Source organism: Chroicocephalus ridibundus, chromosome 2 (assembly GCF_963924245.1).
Source record: "Chroicocephalus ridibundus chromosome 2, bChrRid1.1, whole genome shotgun sequence".
NCBI classification, from domain to species: domain Eukaryota; kingdom Metazoa; phylum Chordata; class Aves; order Charadriiformes; family Laridae; genus Chroicocephalus; species Chroicocephalus ridibundus.
In genome coordinates this window covers 136,904,634-136,931,566 of record NC_086285.1, presented here as the reverse complement: position 1 = coordinate 136,931,566, position 26,933 = coordinate 136,904,634, and the positions used below count along the sequence as shown (strand labels likewise).

Genomic DNA, 26,933 nt, shown 5'->3' with positions numbered 1-26,933 from the left:
GAAATAAAGAGAATAAAAGAATTAAGTAATTGAGAACCACGGAAGAGAAAAGACATATAGGCAGACTGTTGTGAGAAAGTGCATAAAATAAACCCAAGTGGACTCCAAGACTGAGCAGAAAGAAACAATAAACTAAGTGCCTCCTGGCAAAGAGAAAGAAACCTCCTTTACAGCCATTATTCCTCCTGGCAAAGATCTTGAGATGCTGACAACTAGCTGTAAGCCTCTACTCCATTGCAACTGAAACTGTCCACCTTTGGACCTAGATGAATGTGGGAAGGACCATAATACCAGAGAGAATTAGTAGATACCAGGATGGTTTCCTATACAACAGTTTGAGTGTTCAGGGTCAGGAAACTTTCAAAATGACCTCATCTACCCATGTAAAGATACCTAGATAGGCCTGCCAAGATGGGTACTGTTAAATATTCACTCCATCTGCACAACTACTTATATCTAGATGTACTTACTACCAGTAGGGTCCGTGAGCTTAGTAGATTTTCTGTAAGCTGTACAAGAACTGCCTCATATTCAAAACGTTTGTCTATTTAAAAAAAAAAAATATTTTTTAGTACCTAAAATAATTAGCTTTAGAGAACCACCTGGGGTGTGTTGACACTGCCTGAACTGCCAGACGCCCCCCCAGCTGCTCTCCCACTCCCTGTCTTCAAAAGAAAGGGACAAGAAAATAAGACTAAAGAGACAGTGGGTCGAGATAAAGACAGGGAGATCTCTTACCAGTTACCAGAAGTGGCAAAACAGACTCGACTTGGGGAAAGTTAATTTACTGCCAATTAAATTACATTTGGATAGTGAGAAACAAAGACAAGTTAAAACAACACCTTCCCTCCACCCCCCCGCTCTTTTTCCAAGGCTCAGCTTCACTCCTTCAGTTCCTGACTGCACTACCTCCTCTCCACCTCCTCAGCAGCCCAGAGGGATGGGGAATGGGAGAGTACAGTCAGGTCAATCCATGACAGTTCCTCTCTGCTGCTGCTTCTTCCTGACACTTTTCCCCTGCTCCAGCATGGGTCCTTCCCACAGGCTCCAGTGTGGGCTCTTCACAGGCTGCAGTTCTTTCAGGAACTATCAGGCAGCTCTGGTGTGGCACATACTGGCAGGCAAATATCTGCTCCACTGTGGCCTCCTCCACAGGCTGGAGGGGAATCTCTGCTCTGGTGCCTGGAGCATCACCTCCTCTTTTTCTACTTTTATGTTCCCACTGCTGTTTCTCACTCTTTTTGTTTGCTCCTCCTCTGCCTGTGTGGTGGTTTTTTTGCCCTTTCTTAAATATGTTTTCCCAGAGGAGCCACCATCTTGGCTGCTGGGCTCAGCAGTGCCCTGCAGTGGTCTGTGGAGCTGACTGGAACCATCTCTGTCTGTCATGGGCCACCCCTGCAGCCACCTCCCCACCAACACCTGGGCACCAACACCCTGTATATCCACCAATACAATTCCTATTCATCACAAGGTACTAAGTGGATATAAATGGCCATGAGAAGCACTTACTGTGCTTTCCAGTGTCTTCCTTAAACTTCACTAATTGCTGAGACTGCCCTTCTGTCACTTTCTTTCACTTCAGACTGGGAAATCAGAGGCATGCAATGATCTCACCCATTTCACATCCCTGATATCTCACAGCTGATACGAAGCAGTTTCCAAGCAAAGGCTATGTGGCCAGTATGTTAATATCACGAGAGACAGATAATAAGGCACTATTCTCTACTTCCCAGTCTTTACCATCAGAGACCAAGAAAATCTCGTGACTTTTACAGACAGCAGAAGCAATGTGTTTTTCCCCAAGACTGAAGTCCTTGTTTTACATAAGGGAGCATGAGGAATCTCTTCTCTCTTATTTTAAATAAATATGAGATTAGCTTTGACATTTTTAGGTTTCTGTACCAAGAAGAGTAGAGGAGGAATATATACCAGCTTTTCAAGCCTTTAGGTTACTTCCAAGAAAGCATTCGCTACAGAAACAAAATTACTCAAGATCTCAAAATTACTCAAAATTTTCTCAAGATCACACCACATCATTGAATTGAATTAATGCCTCTCAGAAGACCAAGAAATAACAAGGATGCAAGCACGTTGCAAGAGGTGACACATTTGCTTGTGGATTAACTCTAAACATTGATTAACTTGTTTAAAAAGTAAATACTCCACAGGAAAAACAGGTAAAAAGACTACACCCACATGCAAGTAACATGCCAAATTTGGGTGAATGAACACAGTATATAGAGACTTATATTTTCAGTTTCAGGTGACCAACATGAGATGCTATAAAGGACCTTATGCTTCAGAAATTAGTAAGAACCAGCCTTTTTAAAAAGCATCTTGGAATAAGTAGTGAAATAAACTAGCAAACCGAAGCATCTTATCAATTCTGAAAATTTCACTTAACGTAATGTTGAAATCAAGGTCACCACACATGAAATTTGAAGTTACAGTTACAAACTGAAGTTGATGAAAAAAACACTTTGATTTCATCCGCGTCAGAAATTCACTCATACTGTAAAAAACACTACTATGGGAAGAAGGAGCAGGAGGGGAGGGGAGGGACCAAGACATCTTTCTTTCTACTACTAGGTAATTAATGCCCACATTTTCTAACATGACTGTTTGCACCGGATTAAAAGCTTCACTGAACATGTGCTTCATAGCCAATGTTTTGGTAAGTAAATTTTAACTTTTAGTGCAATGTCTTTGAAATTTGCCATCCCAACCACCAAAAATGATCTTTTCTACCCTTCCCTTGAACAAAGTTTTCCATTGCTACTACGTACTTCATACCTACAGCCTCCTCATGATTCAACAGAAACAGCACCAGCATTTTCAAACAAATAGTGCTGATGCTTGCATAACAGATAATATTCCATATTTGTTTTCATCATAGACTCCAGTGAAATCAGAGCTGCACTAAAAATGGAGAGACAAGATGTGTCTTCATTTCAGAAGAGCTTTTCAGCACAGTCAGAGTGAAATAACATTCGGATGAGAGAGATCTCTTAAGTATACCCTGCTCAGCCTCAGGGTCTTTCTGTTTTAAATCTTTCTTTCCAAAATGCTCCTCCTCCAAGCAATTTGCTTGTTAACACTTTGTCAGGAATATCTTTAAGTGTGACTCTCAGAATCAAGCAATATTTTCCCCCTTTTTTATTTTGCCAGTCTTCTTGCTCAACTGCCTACAGGGATTATTCAAATATTAATACTCAAATATTAAAATAAATGAAAATGTTAAATATTAAATTCTATTATTAATTATTAAATTTAAACTTTTACTTGCAAAAAAATGAAAGGAAAAAAACCCATACAATCAAGAGTCTGGAAGGCTCACTAAAATAGAAAACTATTTCCCCAGAGCTGACCTTTGGATGAAGGCTCCCAGACTCTGAGCACTTCACTTCTGTGTGAAGCCCTGCTGAATCCACTTGTCTCGACGTGTGTCCCCTCCTTTCCACAGAGATATTCTGCATGATGTCATTGCTGGAATAACACATTTGTATCCAGTCGCCAAGATGGTTTTTTGGGAGTCACTACAAATCTTTTAACTATTTGATTTGCCTGCCAAATGAGGCAAACTTATCTGTAAAGTTAAAGGGAATTTGGCTATTTGCCTGAAACTCCGCATACGTCACATTACACAAAGTTATGATTCTTAGGTCCATTAAAGCTATTTTTAAGTAAATTTTTCTCCTGTATGGCATACCTAGGTATACCATTTAAGGGACTACCAAAGCTACTGGGTTCAACACAAAGCAAAATCAAACTTAATCAAATTTTCCCCACAAAATAATAAATACAGAAGGATTCTTCTGTACAACTGGACCACAGAAAGTGTGTAAAGGTGCACAGATTCTCTGAGTCTGACAATCAAACAAGGATATTATATGAAGACAGGACTAAAATGAAGAGCTATGCCACCATCATGACAAAAACAGTAGCACAGAAGGAGGTAGTCACCATATTTGCCTTAGGAATATAAGCAGAAAGAAGGGGTTTTGTTTAGTTTTAAAAACAAACGAAAGAAACACTCATACTCCCAGGAGAAAGCCACACCTCTCCCACTCATCACACACAACACCAAACAAATGCATCTTACCCAAAGAAGCTTATTTGAAACATTTTCAGTCGACTTTACAGTTAAATGATAACTTGAAGAAAAAAGAAATAAAACCAAAAAGACCACTACAAAACCCCCCCAAAAAACCAGATAAGCTAAACAAAACAAACCACCACCTATAATTTGATTAAATCGAGATGGTGATTAGGTTGCCAACAAAGGCAAACTGGTTTAGTCTGATTATTAAGCATGTAATCAAATACTCCAGCGTACTCCAGTTACCACAAAAAGTTTTTATGAAGCTGCATAGCATTATGTCTTTCAGATACCTCAACAGCAGTAATTAAGTATTTCAGAGCTAAACCTTACAACTTAAGACAATTATTGCTCAGTTCAGCTTCATATTAGGTTCTTATTCCTACTAATCTTGAGCACTCTAAACCAACAGTAATCAGGCACAGGAGCTTCAGAGACAGAACCATGCCTGACACTAGATAAAGAGAAGGTTCTTTCTTAGAAACAAAGAACTAATTAGGTACACCTAAAAGAATAAGTAGTTTTAAATCAGCTCATGTGCTTCATTAAGAAAATTACTCTCAGTATGATATTATAAGGCCGAGTATCTTTTTCCTTAAAATACCCAAAGACAAAACCATGCTATGTTGCAAGGCTATTTGTATTTGCTGTGAAGAAGTCTTGAAAATACTGTGTTGAGCATGGTCAACACCAAATAGATCAGTACAGAATTTTGTAGCTATAATCCTATGCTAGTTTTGTTATAAGAAAGCAAGAATTATAACTAGGTAAAAGCAAAGTATAAACTACATTAGTGCAGGATGATTACACAAAAAAATCCCTGTATTCTGTATAAAGTGATTACTTCATGTTATGACACTAGGAACAATACTGGCAAATATATCTTCTTTTCCGAGTCTCAGGAAAAAAAAAAAAAGAAAAAAAAAAAAAGGTGTTTCCTCTACCCAGCATAAGTATTTTTCACTAGCTTTCCATAACAAGCCTATGGAGAGAGACTTCGACAATTGTTGAAAGTGAATCCACTTCAGAAGAGGAAGCTACAAGGTCTCCTACAACAGCATTGGCAAATTTCACCAAAAAAAACCTGAACCAAACACCAACGCAAAATCCAACAGAAGTCATGGACTTGTACACTCTTCATTTGATTTCTCTTGTTTCTTGTCCCAAACCAGTTAAGTTTGTATGATATACAGTTATTAATTTAAATTCATTTACTTCCCAGGGTTGCTTTAACTTTCACAGATTTCAGCATGTGATGGAGCTTTTCTTGAATATCTTCTACGTAGGTGGATTTGATAGAAGGATAAGTTTAGTTTGCAATGTCACATATCTGTGTTTTTCTGCACCAGAGTAAGGTACATTAAACAATGACAAACTCATTAACACCTAAATATGGAGTTGCTTATTTGGTTTATGTCTCATTGTGTTAGTGAGAATTTCATTTTGCGTGGCAGCATGAGGAAAACAGAAGCAATCTCGTCACAAAGAACACTGTGGTCATGTCTTACAGATTCAGAATGCCAGCTTGCCATAGCTCTCTTCTTCACGTAGAAGTTAGAGAACCATATCGTCTTGGCACTTGAGTATTTTTCTGCTGCATTTGGACACTTTCTGTGGGGCACATCTACTGGAAACTCTGCCTCTTGCATGATCTTAGATCAGCTTATTCCTGTGCAATAAGCATTAAGTGACAGAAAAGCTTGTCTTGTGCGTAACACCTAGGACTTCCAGAACTGCTCATGTATTTTACTCCAGAGTCAATTAAAACTAACAGAAATAATCTAAGGAGCATGATCCAGAAGTGGAGCCTTCCTGTTTTTCAGCATACAAATCATAAGACTACAGAGACAGGCATCCGCTTGTCTGCAAAAGCGCAGGACCAGAAGGAAAGCAATTGTGCTCGTACACAATAAGCCAGTTTCAACATACCTTTCATACTGATGGTTCTGTCCTCTGCTTAGACACGGGTTCAGGTTCCTTGAGGTTGAGAACAGTCTGTTGTCCTTCTTTCTTGACATGAGGCAATAGAAGATGCTACCCTACCTCCACACTCAGACCTTGAGTCAGGACTGATAGGTCTGTATAGGCACACCTAGTAAATCAAGGGATGTCTTTGAATGACAGAAAAGGTTTGGCTGGAAGGGACATCTGGAGGCCATCAAGCTGAACAATTGCTTGCTCAAAGCCAGGCTAACTTCAAACTTCAGTCAGTTACTCAGGCACTCCAGATGAATTTTGAGTATCTCCAAGGATGGAAGCTGCCCAGGCATTCTGGACAACATGTACCAGTGCTAAGCCATTCTTGCAGTGAAAGATTTTTCTTTCACGTATTTGGAATTTCTCTCACTGCAACTTGTGACCATTGCCACCTGCCCTTTTATTATACATCTCCAAGAAACTCTACATCATCTCCATAACCCCTCCTTGGGGGTGCAGTTAAATCTCCTTTTAGTGTCTTCTCCATCCTGAACAAACCCAGTTCCCTCAGCTCCTGCTTGTATATCATGTGCTCTGGCCTCAATAGCTTTCATAGCCTCCACTAAACTTGAGCGGGTATGTCAATTATGTCAGTAAACTTGAGCAGGTATGCCACAGGTCCAAATGACTGCAATGAGTTTAGGATCAGAGTCCTAGTTACCAGATCATAGACAGTCTTAGGTGAGAGACAGATGATATGCCCATAGAAAAAGTCCGGCCACCAGTTCTAAATGCTTATAATTTTTAAGTAAAATAGGAAAAATTATAGTCTTGAATTAAAAGGTAAATGTAGTTCCCAGACATCATCTTGGCTCAAGAGCCCAGTCTCACTAAAAGCACCGTAGAAGTGAAGAGTACTGGTTGACAGAAACATTGTTTGATACATGATTAGTGAGTTTAAAAGCTGTCACTATCACCATCTCACAGATGAATAGTGAGTCTTGGTGTATTCTAGACTTACTTGTTCCTGATATATAATACAAGTAACTAGATATTTTCTTTTTAATCACACATCTGCACAGAGTTTATAAAAATCAGATTTTAGCTCTCTACTTGCTGGAGGATAACAGCCCACGTTTAGACTAAAGTTGATACTCCTTTGTATCCTGATACAATTCAAAACATTAACATTACAGGCCAAAGCCATTAATCTACAAAGGATTAATCTACAACACTAATCCACAAAGGATGAGAGTTCTAACTCTTCACAAGGCAATCTGTCCTCTCAGCTTGTGGTCTCAGGCAAAGACTACCTAGATATCTGCTCAGAGGCCTAAAACTCAAGCAGACTGCCTGCATGAATCAGGCGCTGAAAGATCCAACTGAGATCAAGACAGCATGTTTTAAATTACAGTCTGTGTAATTAGGCACAGTAAAGGCAACCTTCTCTTCTGGAGAAAGACCTGTTAATTACTTTGCTGTCTGCCTTCTGCTACCATTTCTTGTCCTGAAGGACAAGCTGCCCTTTAACTCTTTCTCTTCCACCTGCTCAGACGCAAGAGCCTATTTCCACTTTGGAAAGAGGGACCGATATCTACTCATCCCCTCCTCAAATCCCAATATTCAATTAGGAACATACCCTTGATATTTTTTAAGCCCAAAACAGCACTATGCATTGGGTAACCATTAAGATTTGATTAATTAAAGTTGCAGAAATTAGAAGTATAATCTGATACAAAATTAATGCAAAGCGTTCTCAGGATACCAGCTTTAATTAACTTTACTGGAGAATTTTCACTGGTCGAATTCTCATCAGATTCTACCCATACAGTCAAAAATATTTAATTTCTCAAGAGAAGATGAGGATTTGCATATTTAACTTCTAAATTTGCAAGAACACCCATTCTTTGGCCTTGAGCTTAATGATAGCTGATAGAAATACTGCTATGTATTTTGCTACTAACACATACACATATTCTGCCTGATAAAGTGTTACACATACATCTTACCTACAAGCTGAGTAGCATACTACAGGAGGCAGAACAATGATCTCCATGATAAACTGTCACACAAGAGAAAGCCTCAGGAATACAGAACAAGCAGGCACTGGAATAAGATCTTATTTTAAAATCAGGTTTTGAAGTAGCAAAATAGAAAAGTAGTAAGAATTTCCATCTGTTAGCAGCATTTGGAAAAAATTACATCATAATGCCTTTTTGCAGTGAGGTTTCCTCATTAGTATATTTCAGTTATGAGCTTTTAAGGCCTTTGAGTGAGTTTGTTTTTACAATATTAATTTATAGAAAAAGCTAGGGAAAAAAAGCAATAGATGTATATAGTACATGGTCTAGAGTACAGAGCTGACCTTCACATCTGTCCTTTGAGAGAAAACAAAAAGAATCAGGAGGGGTACAAGAACAGAGTGAGCTAGAACTGCTGGAGGCTGAAGACAAAGGATTCTACAAAGGCAACCCTCATACAGAGTTCTGGCCACAGTGCTAAAAAACAAGTAGTTTATAAATTGAGGGGGTGGGGGCTGTTGTTTTGTATTTTTAAAAGCTGCCTCTCAGAGTCTCCTCAAAAAGATCTTCCTCATTCTAATTGGTGACCTTTTCTTGCAATTCTTCATCTCGTGTTTCTTATGCTATTTTCAATAATTAATTTGAAAGACCCAGTCAGCATCCTCTGACTGCAACTTATACAAGAGGTTCTCTTCATGCTACTAGGTAACATGCATGCGGCACAGCTGGCAGTCTGCTGTTTTCACAGCAGTCAAGTCTTCATTATATCTACTACAAGAGAAGCAGGGAAGATAATGTGACATCAAGAACCCCTCTTGATTTTTTGGTAACGTGCTGATCTCTAGAAGAATTGTACCCTGTTGTAGATGGAACAAGAAGCTGTAATGGAGAACAGTCTGTACCAAAGTTCAAGATGCAAAAGGACAAATAAAAAAGTTCATATTGTCCAGTACAAACAAAGTAGAAAGAACCAAGATACACAATGTAATCACAAGGAATTAATGAGGTGTAAAACATTTAAATGAGGCAAACAAAGTGATGAGTCATATGGAAAGAAACTGAAACGCCCAGTTTCAGTGTTTCAACAGTTTCATAGTTTTCCATCAAGAAAGCGATCATTTTGGTGGATTTAATACATAAATTTGCAATGAAGACAGATGCATTGCATATAAACAGCCGAAAAAGCACTAATCATACAGGTCTTTATTTTTGAGTTTTATTTTGAGAAAAAGACTGAATGTTTGTGTATCAAAGTAAGTTACCAATAGGAAAACAAATTTGGAAGCTGTATGAAATCATGTTGCTCTCCAGATATTCACAGCTCTATTAGAGCACTTCTGAATTCTGTTTCTACTTTCTACTGTAGGGAAAACTTCCCTCTTACTTTTCTTTCTTGATGTGTGGGGAGGTCAGGGAGGAGAGAGAGACAAGGGAACACCCACAAATATTGCAGAGACTGAGCAAGAAAGGCAAAACCAGATACTCATCATCATACAGATACTTGTTGATGTTTTCTAAGCAGGTAAGACTCTTGGAGCTACTCCATCTTTTAAAAATCTTTTCACAGTGACCCTAGAAGCAGCTGCTTATGGTCTGGGCCAGTACTGATCTAAACACGACCGTGAACTTGCTGGGGAACATTCATTACACCTATATGACAGGTACAAAAATGTTCCATTGGGTAAGACATAGACATGAACTTCATACATCATATGTTTTGCTGTAACTCTATTATTGTGTTGCCTGGTATCTCAAACTAACTAGCAAGACTGGCAGGTAACATACAAGACGTATTTGAGATGGCAGACATGAAATAGCATTAACTTCAGTTTTCACCGAGTCAAATACACTATTAAGCCTATTTCCTTTAGCCAAACTTGTAACCTCCAAAATATTTAAAGCCAGCATGTCAAGGTCTCTTTGACAGGATCTTTTTTTTATTAACCATCAGTGATTTCCATTAATTATACTCCTGTCCTTCAAAGCTATAAGTAAAAAGAATATCGCTTTTTCTACTGTTTTGCCTGTGAGTCATATCAGATCACTAGACCTTGCTAACTAAATCATTATATTTATCCTTTTTGATAAAAGGCCTTATATTAGCTTTCTTTTGACTCCTCTACTTTCCTTGCTTTTCCAAATTATCCAAGCAAAGTGTACAGGAACATGGAAGAAGAAATGGTGGACAGTTTGATTTGAATTTGGGTGGCACTATTTATTTTTTTTTTGAGCAAGTTTTACCCAACAATGTTGGACAAACAAATTCCACTCTTTTTGGTAGCTTATGTAAGTATAGTTACAGAAACAGACTAGCAAATTGGTCACAGATGTCATTAGAAGAGTAGATGGGCACCATAGAAGTTCCACAGAAATAAATGGACTTCAAAGGCTTGTAGAAAAGTCTCCCAAGGCAATAAAAATTCTTTCTTGCCTATGTCTTCTCCTAAGAAGCTTGAGGAAGAAGTCAAAATTATTTCAGTTATATGAATTATCTTGTCAGAAGGGCACTTTAAATAGTAAAGACTACAAATGACAAGTTGGTAAACTACTTTCTGAAATGGGTTATTTGAAGTAAAACCATTTTAGCTCCCTCAAAGCACCTGGCAGAACGTTTGTGTGTTGAGACAAGCCTCACATATAAGAATGTACTTTTCCTTCTGCTTCAGATAAATGAGAAAGCACCAAGGACATCCTCTTCCAAGCAATTGCGAAAACAGAAATTACTTCCAAAACAGGTATTCTCATCAGAAGGCTAGGGCTAAGCCGTACTGTCTGAGAGATTCTGCTGGAGCTGCTCCAGCAAATAAAAGGGCTGGAGTATTGCTCAGTGCAGGCAGAAGAGTAGCTTCTGTCATTTTGAGATGAGAAGAAACTCCAAAAAGGCTTGCCTGTAGCAAGCAAAGCAGCAAAACATGCCAGTCAGTGAGACTGAGAGATCCTCGTTACGTTAAAGTTGCATGTTTCATGAGTACTTTGCAGACTTGTAATGATTAAATGTCAGGATGAGATCTAGACATTCCCGTTTTCTGCATCACCATTCCAATTTCCATGGAAGGGATGTGCACTTGTGCACAGTCCAAGTAGGTGTGCTGTGGACAACCCAAGTGCAGATAGTGAGGCACTCAGCGTGGCATTTTAGAGCTTATTCCAGTCTTAAGTTTATTCCTCTTGTGTTCAGAGACAAAAGGATTTTCAGAGGACAACAAAGGATCCTTCAGGAGTAACTGATAATTGTCAGATATAGTTGCTTGCAGATTTCCCAGGTGAAGCCAAGCAAAAAGCCAGAATGTGTTCCACGTGAAGCTCTCTAAGCAGTCAGTAAAACAGGGAAGCAGAGACACAAACAGGAAGTGACCTATGTTCTGCTTTGGTTCAGTTTTGAACAGTAGAGTGCTTGAAGGAAGACGACCTGAATTAACTTGTGAATAGTTAGCCCTTTCAGTTAACAGAGAAGCCAGCATTCAGCAAGGCCTTGCATGCAATCTTCTTTATTTATAGAAGCACATGGATACTGACTTCATCTATGTTGCACTCTTAGATGTCATTCATGCCACCTTAAATAACCAACAATTCTGATCGAATATGTCTAAAGCCACACGCAAGGGTAGGAGAGAAGAGACCCTTTTCAGGGACAGCTGATTATGGGGAGATATGTAATAGCCACTTCAACAACTTTTCTTTACTCTGTCCTTAATAGGCTTCTTCATCACTCTTTATACTTAATCACTTGTAAACTGAAGACCTCCGATTCAATGCTTTCAGTAGCTGAAATGATTTGAAGAATCTTCTCTTCTGATTCCCATTTTACATGTTAACTTCCCACAATTAATGCTGCTTTCTTCAGCTTGCTTTTAGCTTTCAAGGGCTGCTCCTGCATGGAAAAAACCCTTATGCGTTGCTATTTAATCCTACTGAATCTTTTCATGCTTCCCTGAATACTTTCTCATTTAGTGCTACATCAGCTGTGTTGAACATAAGCAGCCTCCACGTCAAGTGTAAGACTAGCTTTAAATCAGCTGGCTAGTTGGAGAGAAAAGTAGGAACCTGAACGAAAAAAAAAACCAAAAAAACCCCAAAACAACCCAACACAGAAGCATTCTTTCCTTAGTTTGCAAGAATTCTTTATTGCCAAACTATAAGATAAAAGCACCTGACAACTCCTCAAATACATACACATGCAGGGTGTAAAAAAAAAAAAAAAAAAAAGAGAGAGAGGAAAAGTTCAGAGCAGAGATCACAGCATCACAGCTACCTTTACTTTTTGGTTACTCAAATTTTGCTATTAATAATCTTTATAAAAGGAATTATTACTTCCCTCATACTGGTATTGCACTCATTAGTTCCACAGAGAAGGTACTCTGTGTGGAGAAGGAGGTAAAAACTTACCCATTGGACAAACAACTGACATATCAACATTAATATTTGTATGCAGCTAAGAAGTTTAAGTGCTATTTTAAGACTTACCCAGAAAGACCCTCACTAGATGCACCCTGACATTATTCTGGTGACAGTTAATTCCTATTTATGTTATCCTTTCCAACCTGTCCATAATTATGTCCTTACTTACATAAGAACCTCTTAAAAGAGACAACTCTTGGTGAAAATAAAAGTCCAGTATTTTGTCCACTGCTATCAGAATGTTAATTACTTTTATCAATTACCACTACACAGGGAGAATCAAGAAAATGGAGGTGCTAAACTGTGACTTCTCTTGGATTTTCACATCTCAACACAAAATTAACACATGTAGAGAGTAAAGCCACTGAATGCCTCTACAACTGTTACTATGAAAGCCATGATACTCCAAATTATTTCTGTATATCTGCCTTTCTTGACAAGGCATTCAAATGTGTTCAGAGAATCGAGATAATTTAGAACACTTCACTGGAATTACTTCTGTCTGAGCAGAACAAGAATACTTCAGAAAGGAAGATGGAAAATTGGAATTTCTTCAACAGAACAAACAGCAGATATGATTAAGTAAGTGTTCAAGAAGAGTGTCACAGAAGGAATATCAGTTGAAAGACAGATCTCCCAGGACGCAGGGAAAGCTTCTACTGTTTTCATTGGTCTGAACAGAGAAAACCCAGACAAATTAGCTGAAAATCTGCCCTGCCTCAACAGTGACCACACCAAGGGAACGTCAGGTAAACTAAAAGGCTTCTTCTAATAGGATAATTTATTTTTTAAACAACATTCAAATTACCTACTGGGAAATGGCACCTAACCCACACCAATTCCCACACCAAATTTTAGACTCGTTTGGAAGAACAAGTTGAGACAAGCCAAAAGTGTACCAAAATTTTTGGCAACAGTCAACAGTCCTATATGAAACTGTTCTAGTGCTAAGCAGTATTCACGGACACTGTTTCATGTAAAGCAAAGACTGCAACTTTGATCCTGCTGATACCTGTTCCATACTAAAAAAAAAAAAAAAAAAAACAACACACACCAAAAAACCACACACCCTCAAAACCCCCTTACTTGTCACAAAAATTCATGCAAGAATAGAATTATGAAAGAAGGTGTTGAAGATCAGCCACGAGAGGAGAGTGTAATGAATCACTACTGAGCACGGAGACACAGGGAACTGCTGCTCTCAGGAGGAGCTGGACAGAAGAGCTTACTTGCCAAAAGCATGCCTAGACACCAAAATGAGGTGCTTAGGTGCTGCCTAAGGCTCAAAGAAAACACAATATTCAGTAATTGGCTCAAATGACACAGCCTGGAAAGCAAAGCAGGGGAAATTTGGAATGTTCTTGTCACTTTTTCCTCCCACTGCAGTAGGAAATGAATGCAACACACCACCACAGGAAGATAGGCAGTCATTTGGATGCTGAAGTTTTGCTGAACAGTGCCGAAGTCTGCTTTCTAGAATTCTGCCTTGTAATTTGCTTAAGGTATGCAATCTCTTAGTCTCCAAATAAATGCTTGAGAGAGTAGTGAAGAACACATTTAGAAAATACTGTGCTAGCAAGACAGACCCAACTATAATCTCAAAAATTTTACTTCTTGACAAAATTCAGTGAAAAACCCCACCAAACTTACAAAACTTGAAAAGGAGTATCAGTGCCTGGCTTAGCCATACCAAGGCGGCAAGAGGAAAACAGAAGAACAGAAATGCTAACAAAGAGTGTACTTGGAGGATCTAGTAAACTTACATGAAATACATTTGCACAGTGTGTTGTCCCACTAGAAACACTGCTTAAGAAGCAGAGCTACAGTCCATAACAGATGAGCGGCCTTCAAAAATTGCTTCTATGAGGCACAAAAGTGATAGCAAAGAGAATTTTCTGCTTGGAAGGAAATAGCATGGTTCAGCGTGCTGCAGCAGTGATCAGAAATCAGTACCTTTTTCTGGAGATTAACATAAATAACTCTCTGATCTGCAGTCTCACCAGCTATACAATTGTGGGAAAACAACATTTAAATAACAGCTTTCACCCTTTACTTGCAAATGTTGTCAATGAAGATGGAAGTGCTTCATGATAAAAGGTGCTACATAAATAATACATTTCCCCAGTACCTGAGAAAAAGAGGGTAACAGAAATGCTTCTTCTTGCTCTTTGGTCTGTATAGCAATTACATAAATGTGCAGAGTGTACAACTGAAAAGTGTCTTCTTCTAGAATGACAATTAGCTAATGCGTCATACCATGCAAAATATCTTCATGCAATTCCTTCCTTATGTGCTAATGAAATCATTCCCCAGTATTAGCTTTCTATATATTAAAAGCCTATTGTTACATGAACATATAATGAATACCAGAGTATCAGTGAGGAAGTGAGGTTACATGCTTAAATTTCTTATACAGTATCTGTGTTTCTCTGAGTGTTATCGCTATCATGTTCATCTTCTATAAATACCCATTCAAACTGGACTTGTTCTGGAGATGTGCTGTGCACATGTTGTGGACGGGTGAAGGCTTTGCACCTGTTTTTTTACCACTCACCAATTTTTTTACTTTTGTAAAATTAAAGAGAATATTGCCATTCCCTCAGTCAGGCCCTAGTAGTACCACATTAGATATAGATACAAAAATTACACTCTGAAAGGACACATAACGGTAGTGGCATTACTTTTGCCCACTGTCACTCAGAGTGAATGACACTAGCATTATACAGTTCTTTACTACCTCATAATATTATAGCTGCCATTCAACAGATCAACACCTGAACTCCCTGCAGGCAAATAAACACATTAAAAAAAAAGTGCTCAACAAGGCCTCTAGCTATTCAGGATAACTTAGAGGACTCCCTGTTCAGGATAAATATTCTGCTTGGAAAAGGTTTTGGTGTTTAAGAACTGAATGAAAACATTAGTAGCCTGTGCATAAACAAATACATGATAGAAAGGGCTTACTTCACTGACAAAAAGCTGTCATTTCCTTAGGCTTTTAAGGCATGCTGTCAACAATTTTTATAAGCTATGTCTCTTTCTCAAGTCATACAGCTTCTATAGTCATGCATACTCCATTCACATCTCTTATCACGCTTTGACTCCATGAGACTTTACAAATAACAGTTACTTAAAATGCACCAGTCTATTAACAAAAAAAAGCCCAAACTAAAAATAGTGTTTTACATTATGCCTGCGTTTTAGAGGCTAAAATTTTTTCACATGCTCCAATTCTTATATGCATCAACAAATCTTTTATTTTCTGCTTGCCGTGTCTGAGCTCACAAACATTAGCCCAAGTCAGTAAAGATGCCATCATCCCACTATTTTAAAACACAAAACAAAGGAAGGGTTTACGGCTGAATCTGTCTTGCTCTATAAGACTACATACTACAGTTTGTTCTTTCTTACGTTTAAAATACAAATTTTTTATATCCAACTATCAACTTCTATGTCTCTTGCTAATGGCACCACTTCCTTCCAGTCTCACTGCAAACATATTATTGTACTGATCCTACAATAAAAATGAACGTAACAGGGACACAAGAGATCAATCCAAATGAAACATGTAATTAGTAACGGGAAGAAATATACATAGTAAAGAAACTGGGAAAGGAATGGAACAGAGATAGAAATTATCATGCTACTAAACAGAGTTCCTAAATTCTGACCGCTGCACATCAGAAGTAAGTTTGCAGGAAGTATATAAAAAAAGTGACAACGAATAAATTGGATATGGAACAGACTCTGTATATCCAGAAGGAGTAAATAGACCAAGATGATTCTGTTCTTGAGGAAAAAGAGAACGTGACAGATACGCAATACCATGACTTGTGAGAAACTGAAAAGGGAACAACAGTTTAACTTTTCTCATATCACAAGAATTAAAGGGGCCCCCAACTGAATCGTTAGACAACAAATTTTAAGGCAAAATAAAGGGACTTACTTCCTTACACTCCACATGCATTGAATCATATAACTATGAAAAGATACTGTGGAAACTGAGAATATAAATCAGATCAACCAAACACACTCTGTGAGGACGCGATGCCCCCTGTGATAAATGTAATTGTGCAAACACTACTTTATGCTTAAAGAACTCCTAATCAATGCCGAGGACCAAACACTGGGAGATTGTATCACAAGATGATTACTCCATTTAATTTAGGCATTACGACTTTAAGCATTCTTTACTGGAATTTTGCCAGTGGTCTTATTTTAATAGCACGTTTATATTCTTGCGGGCTACATCTATAACAATATGCCACACAGCTTTTCTGAATAAAAAGAGTTTTTATCTATCCTATACAGTTTGAACAGGCATCTGGCAGTCACCATTCTAGTGTGAACAACTATTTTTTAATTTACTAGCTATACTAAACCCAACCAATGCCATGCGTCATGCATCACAGGAAAAAAAAAGTCTTTATATATATTTATAAAAAAAGAATTAAAAATCACACACACAAAAAAAGACACTCACCTTAAGTTCCCAAGAGCTTTTGCTAAACTTAAGACACACGTTTCATTCTTTTTTTGTGATATATATTTTTTGCAGCGTATAATAGTGCTCTCTTGGAATTCACTAGCAATACAGAGATATCAAGAACTTTCTGTATGGCAAGTAAGCACCTTGGGAAGTTTGAAAGTAGCAGAGCTTATCCTGATTTCCCTTTTAAACTTACATCTCAGTAAAGTGAGAATGATAGTGAACTGCTACTTAACATCAAGAATTTTTCTTGGTCCACTTAAGGATGGATGATTTCGAAGTAGAAACATATTTTTAATTACTACTTTGACCAGGTTAGTAAAAAAAAAAAAAAATAAAAATTCAGACAAATCTAGAGAGTTACAGACCAGAAATTATTAGGCAGAACTGCAGAAATTCTCCGAAAGCAAAGTTGAGATTCCAAGTCACACAAAGAAAACAGGAAACTGATGGAACATTTGTTTACCTAAATTTAGTTTAGTTAGTTTAGAAGTGACTTTTCCATGAAAAAAAAGGCAAAAAAAAAAAAAGTATTAGGAGACACTCTTGATCAAGGCTCAAGTTCCGCTATTGTTTATTTTCCCTGGCTTTGAAGTGTGAAAACTCTGCTTTTGAGCCTTGGCCTGAAGGAGCTGACATCAACTGAGTTCAAGACTTCTGAGTGCAAAGAATGTGTGCACTCATACTTTTTGCAGTTCTTGAGGTTCATCAGCTATCCAAATAGCAGTAGTCACTTCCACAGAACACCTTGTACAGGATTCACTGACAGCTTTCTCATTAAGCTCCAGCTCATTTCTCCATCTATGAAGTTTACCTCTCTCCTACCTATGAATAATCAACAAGTTCAGTAGAGATGCTGAACAGGAAACAATTTAAGGCTGCTGCTGAAGTAATAATATCCTTTACCAATAAGATCCACAGTATTTTAAGTGAGTTTTAACATGTGCTATAAACAGTATCATGGAAGGACCATTAATAAGCATCTGTGCTATTTTAAAACAACAGGTGGTGAAATCGTTTCTCCACAGTTACGTGCTCACCATATGTGTAAATGGAAATTCTGTAGGAGTTAGAAGGCAAATGAGTGAATAGTTAGAAAATATATATTATGTAATATATATAATTATATAGATATATTAAGAGGTATATGATCTCATTAAAGCTGCAGCACATTTTACAGGCTAGCTAACAGATGCCAAGATAACTTTGATATACCTTTGGGTCTTTTGGAATAGTTGATAGAACAAAGATGTGACAAAAAAAACCCCAAACAAACAAAGTAAGAGAAACTAAAATTGTAGGTTGGAGTTAGACCTATTTGCGTATCACATCTGATGAATCACTAGGACATTAGTGTAGAAAGGGATGCATAATTGGGCAAAGGCCAGACAATTGCTTTACAGTACTTCTGAACACAGGGCAGGTTAAGTTGCCCAAGAGTCCTTTAAAAGCAAAGAACAACAGTGTAGCCAATATTAAAACTCATTTTAGTAAAGGTTAGAAAACAAAACAAATTCTACTAGAGAGAACTAATCTACACCCTGACTGACACGGAAATTGTTACACTGCAGCTTTTCTGCAGAGCATATGTTTTATACTTGGTTTACCCAGGGAAGAACGGCAGAGAGACCCTGGAATCATTTCACCACTGCAGAAATGCGACCAGCTCAGAAATGCAGCTTATCTTAAATATGTTAGGGAAGACAAAAATCACTATCATATGTTATTGGTTCTACCGTAATAACTAAAGGAAGAAAAATGAAATTATTTTATCTGGCATTTAGCTAGAACATTTGCACCAACTCTATGAGGGAGTCCACTTTGTGTTACCTTCTCCTCCAATATGTTTATATTTAAAGATAGGGACATATACTGGAAAGATACAGTTCTTGTACAATCAGATCCCTTCTTTTATAATGGTGTTTTAACAGAGTCATTTTGTAGGAGCATGCAATACGAAAACTTACTTTAAACTAACCTCTCAGTGCATCGTGTAACTAATACATGGAAATGGAATCATGCTTGTGTTGCTGTCACGTGCAGTCCTCTTGAAGAGAAAGGCGTAAATCAGCTTGCTTTTGCAAGAAGCATACATGAACTCTGCACTTCTATCTCCATATTTCAGATATTAAACTCAGGGGCTGACTTACTTGATTAGGTCTAATTAAAGATAAAAAGATACTTACCGCTTGCCTTGTTCCCATCGCTAATACATTACACGTGGATAAAACTCTTAGTTCTCCTTAACAACTGCTACCTTTGCAGTTGACTGCCCCTACACATAAAGAAAGATCTTCTATTGACAATTATTAAAGAGTCCAACATGAAATCTATTTGCATAGTAGGAGACTAAGTTTATGGCTGGCATTTATTTCTCAGACAGAAATTTTTTCTCACCTAGAAATGTTAGCTACTGCACGTAAAGGGCATGCATTTGGAAAAGCATCAATACATTCGTTCTTCAAAAGAAAAAAATGGTATCACTACTGTTAAAATACTATTGATTGCTTGCACATTCCAAAGTACAGTCTTAAATTCACTGTATAATATCAGTCCACTCACACTCTGCTCAAGCCTTCCTTTAAGGAATTCTTAATTTGCGGAAACTAATCCAACTCAAAGCCTGGTAACAACAGAACTGAAAGAGTCACATGCTTGCTCTGGAACGTGGTTATTTCAGTTAGTTCAAACAGCACTTAGAAACATCAGCTTTAATATATTTTGTATTATTATGAGAACGTTTAACTGAACTGTTTCATTTCAGCCCTTGGAAAGGATCACAAGTGAAATCAAACCTCTGCAACTTCAAGTGCATTCAAGGTTACTGGGTTTTCCAGTTTGTTCTCCCAAGGAAACAAGCCTTATGCAAATATACCCATCAGGCCCCCACTCATAAATTTGGTCAAATGAACCTGCTGGTTCAAAGGCTGACCGTGGCCTAGAAATCTCAAAGATAATTAAGCTCTTACAAATTTGAAGAGCTAACCCAGATGAAGAGTTCCAAAATAGCAGACCCTCTGAGGAAAAGGCAGCTAAATCTCAGCTGCTACCCAGCCTGTGTGGCATTACCCAGCTGGCCAACTACGCTGTTCTTCCAGTCAGCAGGGCTGTTGCCCCAGATTAACCACAATAAAGATGCTTTTCTTTGCTTGGCAGAGGTATGGAAGTTACTGTAACAGACGGAGGAAGAGAAGATCTGGGAGAGAAGTCTGTATGAAGTAGATTTACATCAGTTACACTAGTGAACTAAATTCACACTGATAATTAGATATACTTTTTTTTAATGCAAGAGTGCATGTGCACATGTCCATTTTACATGATTACACCATCTGTCTTAGAAGCACACATAAAATAAAAACAAAAGCAATTCAAGTTTTCAGTGTCAAACCAATCAGATGTACGTTCTCATCTACAAAATGCTCTTGGTCAACTACTCCATCATCCCTGATACCACATTATTATAAAAAATGTTAACTAACAGTCTTTTGAAACATTATTTAGGTTCGCCAGGAAGCACAAACAGATAAATTTACTGCGCTAATGTTGTGTGAACATTAGTTAGTACTCATACTACCCTGTACTTACAAGAACAAAGTGGGAGACCATTACTTGATGCTCTCTTCAGTGAGGAAATTGACTTTATATAGAGTAGGTGGACTAATATGAGAAGTATCTGAACTCAACTACATGGTTTCTTTTTCCAGCCACAACCAGTTAGAGAAGAAATCAGCAAATGACTACAACATTGCAATTGCTGAGACAGCCAACCTTGCTCTTTTCTAGACAGGAAAAAACAGTAGAGATGTCATAATTCAGACTCCCAAAAGACACAGGTCTGATAGAATGAGATATATTTTTTTTCTACTTTGAAATGCATACATTGGCAGTGCCATGGAGTGCTTAAAAGGATCAAGCTTATACAGGGTCATAGTTAATGACTGTTCTTCAGAGCAAAGATTTGTCTGTTGAACTGATTTCTCACACTGCAATTCACGAGCCACTCTTTGTTTCAGCCCTGTGAAGCCTCAATTGTCTTTTATACACATTTCCTGTCTCTATAGCCATCACTCGCCTTCTGCATACCCAGCAACAGCACTGGGGCACAAACATGTATTTAAACATCTTCCCAGAAATAATAACAACAGACCAAGCAACTGGCTGTTACCTCCTGTCATGTCCTCAAACCAGGACACCTGCCCAAGTATTACTTCTATCACACTAGCACCATGACTAGAGGCTTCAACCACAACTGGGGATCCCTCAACTGCATGAGCTGCTCTGTGAACACACAGGATAACAGGATGCTTCAAGATGAACGTATAAGTAAATAGACATTGAATAAAATAACCTTCAGCTTCCAATATCCTGCTTTCTTTTTTCATTAAAAGCAGATTAATACCCTATCCTTTTCTTCCCAGAGGCACAATCGCTGTTTTCACTTCCAAACCAAACCACATAGCGCCATTAACCACTACTACATGCAGATAGTGCTCATTCTAATGATCTGCCTCTGCACACCAACCCTAGCCTCCTGTATTGACATGCCTGCTTTAGCACAACCTTTTTTAAAGCAGAACAAAGAAAAACATAAAACCAAAAATCACCAACATATCAGAGACAAAGGCCAGACAGATTTTTCACTTCTACTCAATTCCAAGACTGTTCATCTAACTTTAACACCTGTATATGTACCACAAACAGCGTGCAACACCAATGACCAAGCTACAATGCTGCCATGTACTTGTTTTTTCACTCTGAAGGCAATATGATGGATGAGCAACTCACTAATTCTTCCATTTAGCAAACAAAGGCATTTGAATTTTGCTATTTTGCTTGTCAAACCTTGTGCTAGATGACAAAAATGGAAAAAGGAAAAAACCGCAAGCATAAGTCCCCCCAAAAGTCAACAGAATCCATTTTGGTATAAGGGCTGGTTCTCCAACTTCTACACTCCCTTTAGTTTCCTGCGAAGCGACTCCCAAATCCAGGAAGGTCAAGAAGACAACATCCTTTTTTTGATTCTGTTCCCCTGAAAACCTTCTGCCCTAAGATGTCTTCCCCGTCACTTGAGGAAGGCACATCGGACTGGAGAGCGCAGCAGGAAGCCCGGGGCGCAGTCCCGCACCTGTCGCAGTGCTCCACGCTCCTTTCCCGCCTTCGCGCCCGTCCTGCGCCACGCCGCAGACAAAAATGCCCCTCCACGCGTGTCAATCCCTCCTGGCACGGGTAAAGAAGGCAGCCCAGGCTGCCAAGCAGCCAGCTGGCTGCGAGCCACCGCACATCCTGGCAATGAGAGATAAAAACGCAACGCTGTGGCGCTTCTGAGGGCAGCCTTTCTGCTTTTGGAGGAAACCGCGGGAGGAGGAAGCTACATGCCCGAGCACGGCTCCAGACTCTGCCTGCGCACACGCAGCACGGCGCCTGTTCCCCGGGCCACCAGCCCGGCCTTCCCCGGGAACCGGGCGAGCAGAGGCAGGCGGCTCGCAGCGGCGGCGTCGCGGCACCCCCACCGGGCAGCGCCGCAGCCTCCGCCGCCCGCCCCCTCACACACCTCCGGCAGCTCCCGCTCACCTTTCCAGCGACCGGCTCAGCGCATCTTCCTCCCTCCCTCCCCGCAGCGGCTGCTGGTGGCGGCCCAGATCCCCTGGGCCCAGCGGAGCGGAGGTGCCCGGCGCTGCCCCTCCCTCAGCCGGCAGCAGCTCCCGCTCTCGCTTCACCCCCACATCCCGCCGCCGGCGGCGGTGGCGGCAGCAGCTGCTGCTCCTAAATTCACGGCGCTCCGTCGGCATGAAGTCATCCTCCCCGCCCCCTTCCCCGGTCCGCCGCACTCCGCTCCCGCTGCGGAGGGGGAGACGGCCCCTTCCTCCCGGCCGCCCGAGCGCTGCGGGGCCCTGGCGCTCCCCCCTCCACCCGAGGGGCCGCCACTCCTGCCGTACTACACACACCCCGCTGCCCGGGAGGGCTGCGAGGGGCGCCGCGGTCCCCCGGCGGCGCGGCGGCGGGTCGGGGGTCCCTCCCCGGGCACGGCGGCAGGATGGGCCGCTCCGCCTCCGCTCCAGCCTTCCCCTCACGGGAGTCCCCCCTCGGCGGGTGGTGGGGTGCGCGACGTTCCCGCCCAACGGCCGCTGTCAACCGCCGCCCCCGGTGGCCGGCACCGAGGCCTCGCCGCCCAGCCCAGCCCAGCCCAGCCCAACCCGGCCGTACCGGGCTGAGGCGGCGAGGAACGGGGGAGGGCAGGATCCCGCAGCGCTGCAAGGCCGGAGCCAAGGGAGAGCCTCCCCCCGGGAGAGCTCTATGTGTGTGTCCGTGTCTGTTTTTGAAGGAAAATCCGCTGTAATCCTTCGTGCCTGTGTGTGGGCGCCCGGGTCTCCCCACTTCCCTCCCGGCCTCAGGGCATGCAAGCGCTCCGAGGCCTGTGCCCCTAAAAAATGCAGGTGTTTCTGGGGCGGAGGGGACTTTGCCAGTGGCTCTTGCGCTGTGCCTGGGAGAGGAGAGCAGAGGAAAGGCACTAAGCTCAAGGTCATCAGGACACACTTCTCCCTTTCCAAGGGCGTCCTGATATTTTTAAGATCCACCAGTAGGCAGCATGTCTATTTTTGTTACCTACAGAGTGCTGTGTGCGTACTGGGTGACTGACAGGCTCATAAAGAGGGCTGGATTCTTGTCACAGTTTACAATCCCATGAACCCATCCTCTGTGCAGGACAAGCACGGCCGTGTTGCTGCATAAATAACACCACGCAGTCCAGTTCGGATAGATAATGCGTGTGACCAAATCATCGTAGTCGGAGAGCTTTTCGTATTTCACAAGCAAGGCAGGGATGTGTCTGGTCAAGAAAAGTCCTGCTGGATGAGCTCCCAGGAAAACACAAATGTGAGTACAGGCATTTCCAAGGCGCTGCACCTGCCGTGTTGACCGGCTAGTCAAGTGGTACCTAAGCAAGGTTTTTAAGTAGACGTGAGTTGGAGATGTTGATGTTTTCCATAGTGGTGAGGTCTGAAACAGGAGAAGAGCCACTTCAGCTGACTCGGTATAGTTAGGAAGGGTGTCTGTAGTGGTAGAGGAAAGTGGAAAAGGGGATAGGAATCTCATGAAGGTAAGGATCTTCAAGGATCTTCATCTGCTACAGCTTCCCTGGCCAACCTGTTCCAGTGTCTCACCAACCTGACAGTGAAGAATTTCTTCCTAATATCAAATCTAAATTTCCCCTCTTTCAGTTTAAAACAGTTACCCCTCATCCTATTGCTCCGCTCCCTGATAAAGAGTCCCTCCCCATCTCTCCTATAGGCCCCCTTTCAGTACTTTAAGGCGGCTGTAAGGTCTCCCTGAAGCCTTCTCTTCTCCAGGCTGAACAACCCCAACTCTCCCAGCCTGTCATCATAGCATAGGTGCTCCAGCCTTCTGATCATCTTCGTGGCCCTCCTCTGGACCTGCTCCAACAGGTCCATGTCCTTATGTTAGGGACTCCGGAGCTGGACACAGTACTCCAGGTGGGGTCTCATGAGAGCAGAGGGGCAGAATCACCTCCCTTGACCTGCTGGCCACACTTTTAATGCAGCCCAGGATATGGTTGGCTTTCTGGACTGCAAGTGCACACTGCCTGCTCATGTTGAGCTTCTCCTCAGCGCTGCTCTCAAGCCATTCTCTGCCCAGCCTGTATTTGTGCTTGGGATTGGTGTGACCTGGGTGCAGGACCTTGCAGTTGGCCTAGTTAAACTTCATGAGGTTCACACAGGCCCACCTCTCAAGCCTGTCTAGGTCCCTTTGGATGGCATCCCTTCCCTCCAGTGTATCAATCGCACCCCACAGCTTGGTATCGTCAGCAAATTTGCTGAGGGTGCACTCAATCCCACTGTCCATGTCACCAACAAAGTTGTTAAACAGCACCAGTCCCAGTACTGACCCCTGAGAAATACCACTCGTCACTGCTCACCACTTTGACATCGAGCTGTTGAGCACAACTCTTTGAGTGTGGTCATCCAGCCACTGAGTGGTCCATCTGCCAAATCCATGTCTCTCCAATTTAGAGACAAGGAAGTCATGTGGGACAGTGTCAAATGCTTTGCACAAGCCCAGGTAGATGATGTCAGTTGCTCTCCCTTTATCTACCAACGCTGTAACGCTGTTGTAGAAGGCCACCAAATTTTTCAGATGTGATTTGCCTTTAGTGAAGCCACATTGGCTGTCACTGATCACCTCCTTATTTTCCATGTACCTTAGTATAGTTTCCGGGAGGATCTGCTCCATGATCTTGCTGGGCACAGAGGTGAGACTGACTGGCCTGTTCCCCAGGTCTTCCTTTTTTCCCTTTTTAAAAATGGGGGTTGTGTTTTTCCTTTTCCAGTTGGTGGGAACTTCACCAGACTGCCATGGCTTCTTAAATATGATGAATGGTGGCTTAGCAACTTCATCCACCAGTTCCCTCAGGGCCTATGGATGCATCTATTGGGTCCCATGGATTTGTTCACCTTCAGGTTCCTCGGATGGTCTTGAATCTTATCTTCTCCTACAGTGTGTGGTACCTCATTCTCCGAGTCTGCCTTTGCCTTCTGTGACTTGGGCGGTGTGGCTAGAGCCAAGGCCTTGCCAGTGAAGACAGGCAAAAAAGTCATTGAGTACCTCAGCCTTCTCCATATCCCGAGTAACCGGGTCTCCCGTTTCCTACGGAAGAGGGCCCACGTTTTCCCTAGTCTTCCTTTTATCACTGACATACCTGTGGAAGCTTTTCTTGTTGCCATTGTTGTCTGTGTCCAGATTTAAGTCTACCTGGGCTTTAGCTTTCCCAACCTGATCACTGGCTGCTCAGGCAGTTTCTCTGTATTCCTCCCAGGCTACCTGTCCTTGCTCCTTGTAATCCCTGTAGGCCTACTGGCATTTTTGCCTAACTTTCTCTTCGTTAGGAGCTCCTGAGCTTGGAGGAGGTGATCCTTGAATCTCAGGGTCTTAATCTCTGTCGTTCAGATGAAATATAAAAACTCTGAGCTTGACTTCCCTTTTGGAAATTCATTGTGTTTATTTTTATAGTGGTTATGGTAAGGCTTTTAACTGTGCCAGTGCCTTTGATTTGATTCCCTGTGCCTGTACAGTCCCACAGTTGCACTAATTTTGGGCTGCTTGTGTTTACTCCCTGCCTCAAACCTCTTCTATTGATTGGCATTGCAGACCTGAATGTGCAGCACTGGCAGCATTTCAACAGTGATACTTAATCTCTGTTTACAATGTGTTAGGTTAGGTGATTAAAGGCTCATCTTCACATACACGGAGGAGCTCAAGGCCACGTGGGCAGGCAGGGGAGCCCCAATAACTGGGTCAGAGAAAGGGAGCCCCTGCCCAGTCCCTCCCAGGGCTGTCCCAGGGAAGCCTTAGCCCCATGGGGCTCAGGGGGGACACACAAGAGCCAACCAAAAAGCTCTACAGATCCCTCAGAGATTGAGGGGGTTACTGCCTAGGGGCACAGGATGCATTACGGGATGCATACTAGGAAGAACATTTTGGGATTGTACGAGGTTTGTTATTTGTTTAGGGCAAGAAACAAAGGCAGGGAAAAGAAGGGATCAAGGTGATATGAGAATGAGCAAGTGTGGGAAAATAGTGGGATGAGGAGGTAAATAGGGCTAGTCCTGTGTAAGCAAGCTGCTGGTCAGTATGCTTGTTGGGCTGTGTGCCCTGTGCCTGATCAGCGCAGTCTCTCCTGTCTTCTCACTAAACTCTATTTCTAACTCTTTTACTGGGAGAGAGGACTCCCTGTTGTGTCTGTGTGTATGTATGTGTATGGGCTGTAAGTGCCAGCAACAAGAGTCACACCTCAGGTCATAGGGACCCATGCCAGAGAGGAGGGCAGGATTACATCATTCATACCATCTGTGTTTGCTTGAGTGTTTGTGTCTGTGTTGATCTGTGTGGTTGGCCCTGTGCATATTTTTTTATATATGTATATATATATTTGTGTATACATACATAGCATGTGTGTGTGCCTATTAGGAATATGTGCTCAGACTCGCTACTGATC

At 41.3% G+C, this 26,933-nt stretch overlaps 1 protein-coding gene across 2 annotated transcripts in view; it reads right to left on the bottom strand.

The window, feature by feature from the left end:
* The window catches only part of PKIA (cAMP-dependent protein kinase inhibitor alpha), a 43,489-nt gene extending 20,776 nt beyond the window's left edge, over positions 1–22,713 (bottom strand). The window contains exon 1 of one of the 2 annotated variants that reach the window (XM_063327089.1): positions 22,496–22,713. The gene's annotated coding sequence lies outside the window, so the exon portion shown is untranslated. Of the gene's footprint in view, positions 1–22,049; positions 22,359–22,495 lie in introns of those variants that run through there. The other variant, XM_063327090.1, reaches the window with a different exon arrangement.
* Between the last annotated feature and the right edge of the window lie 4,220 nt (positions 22,714–26,933).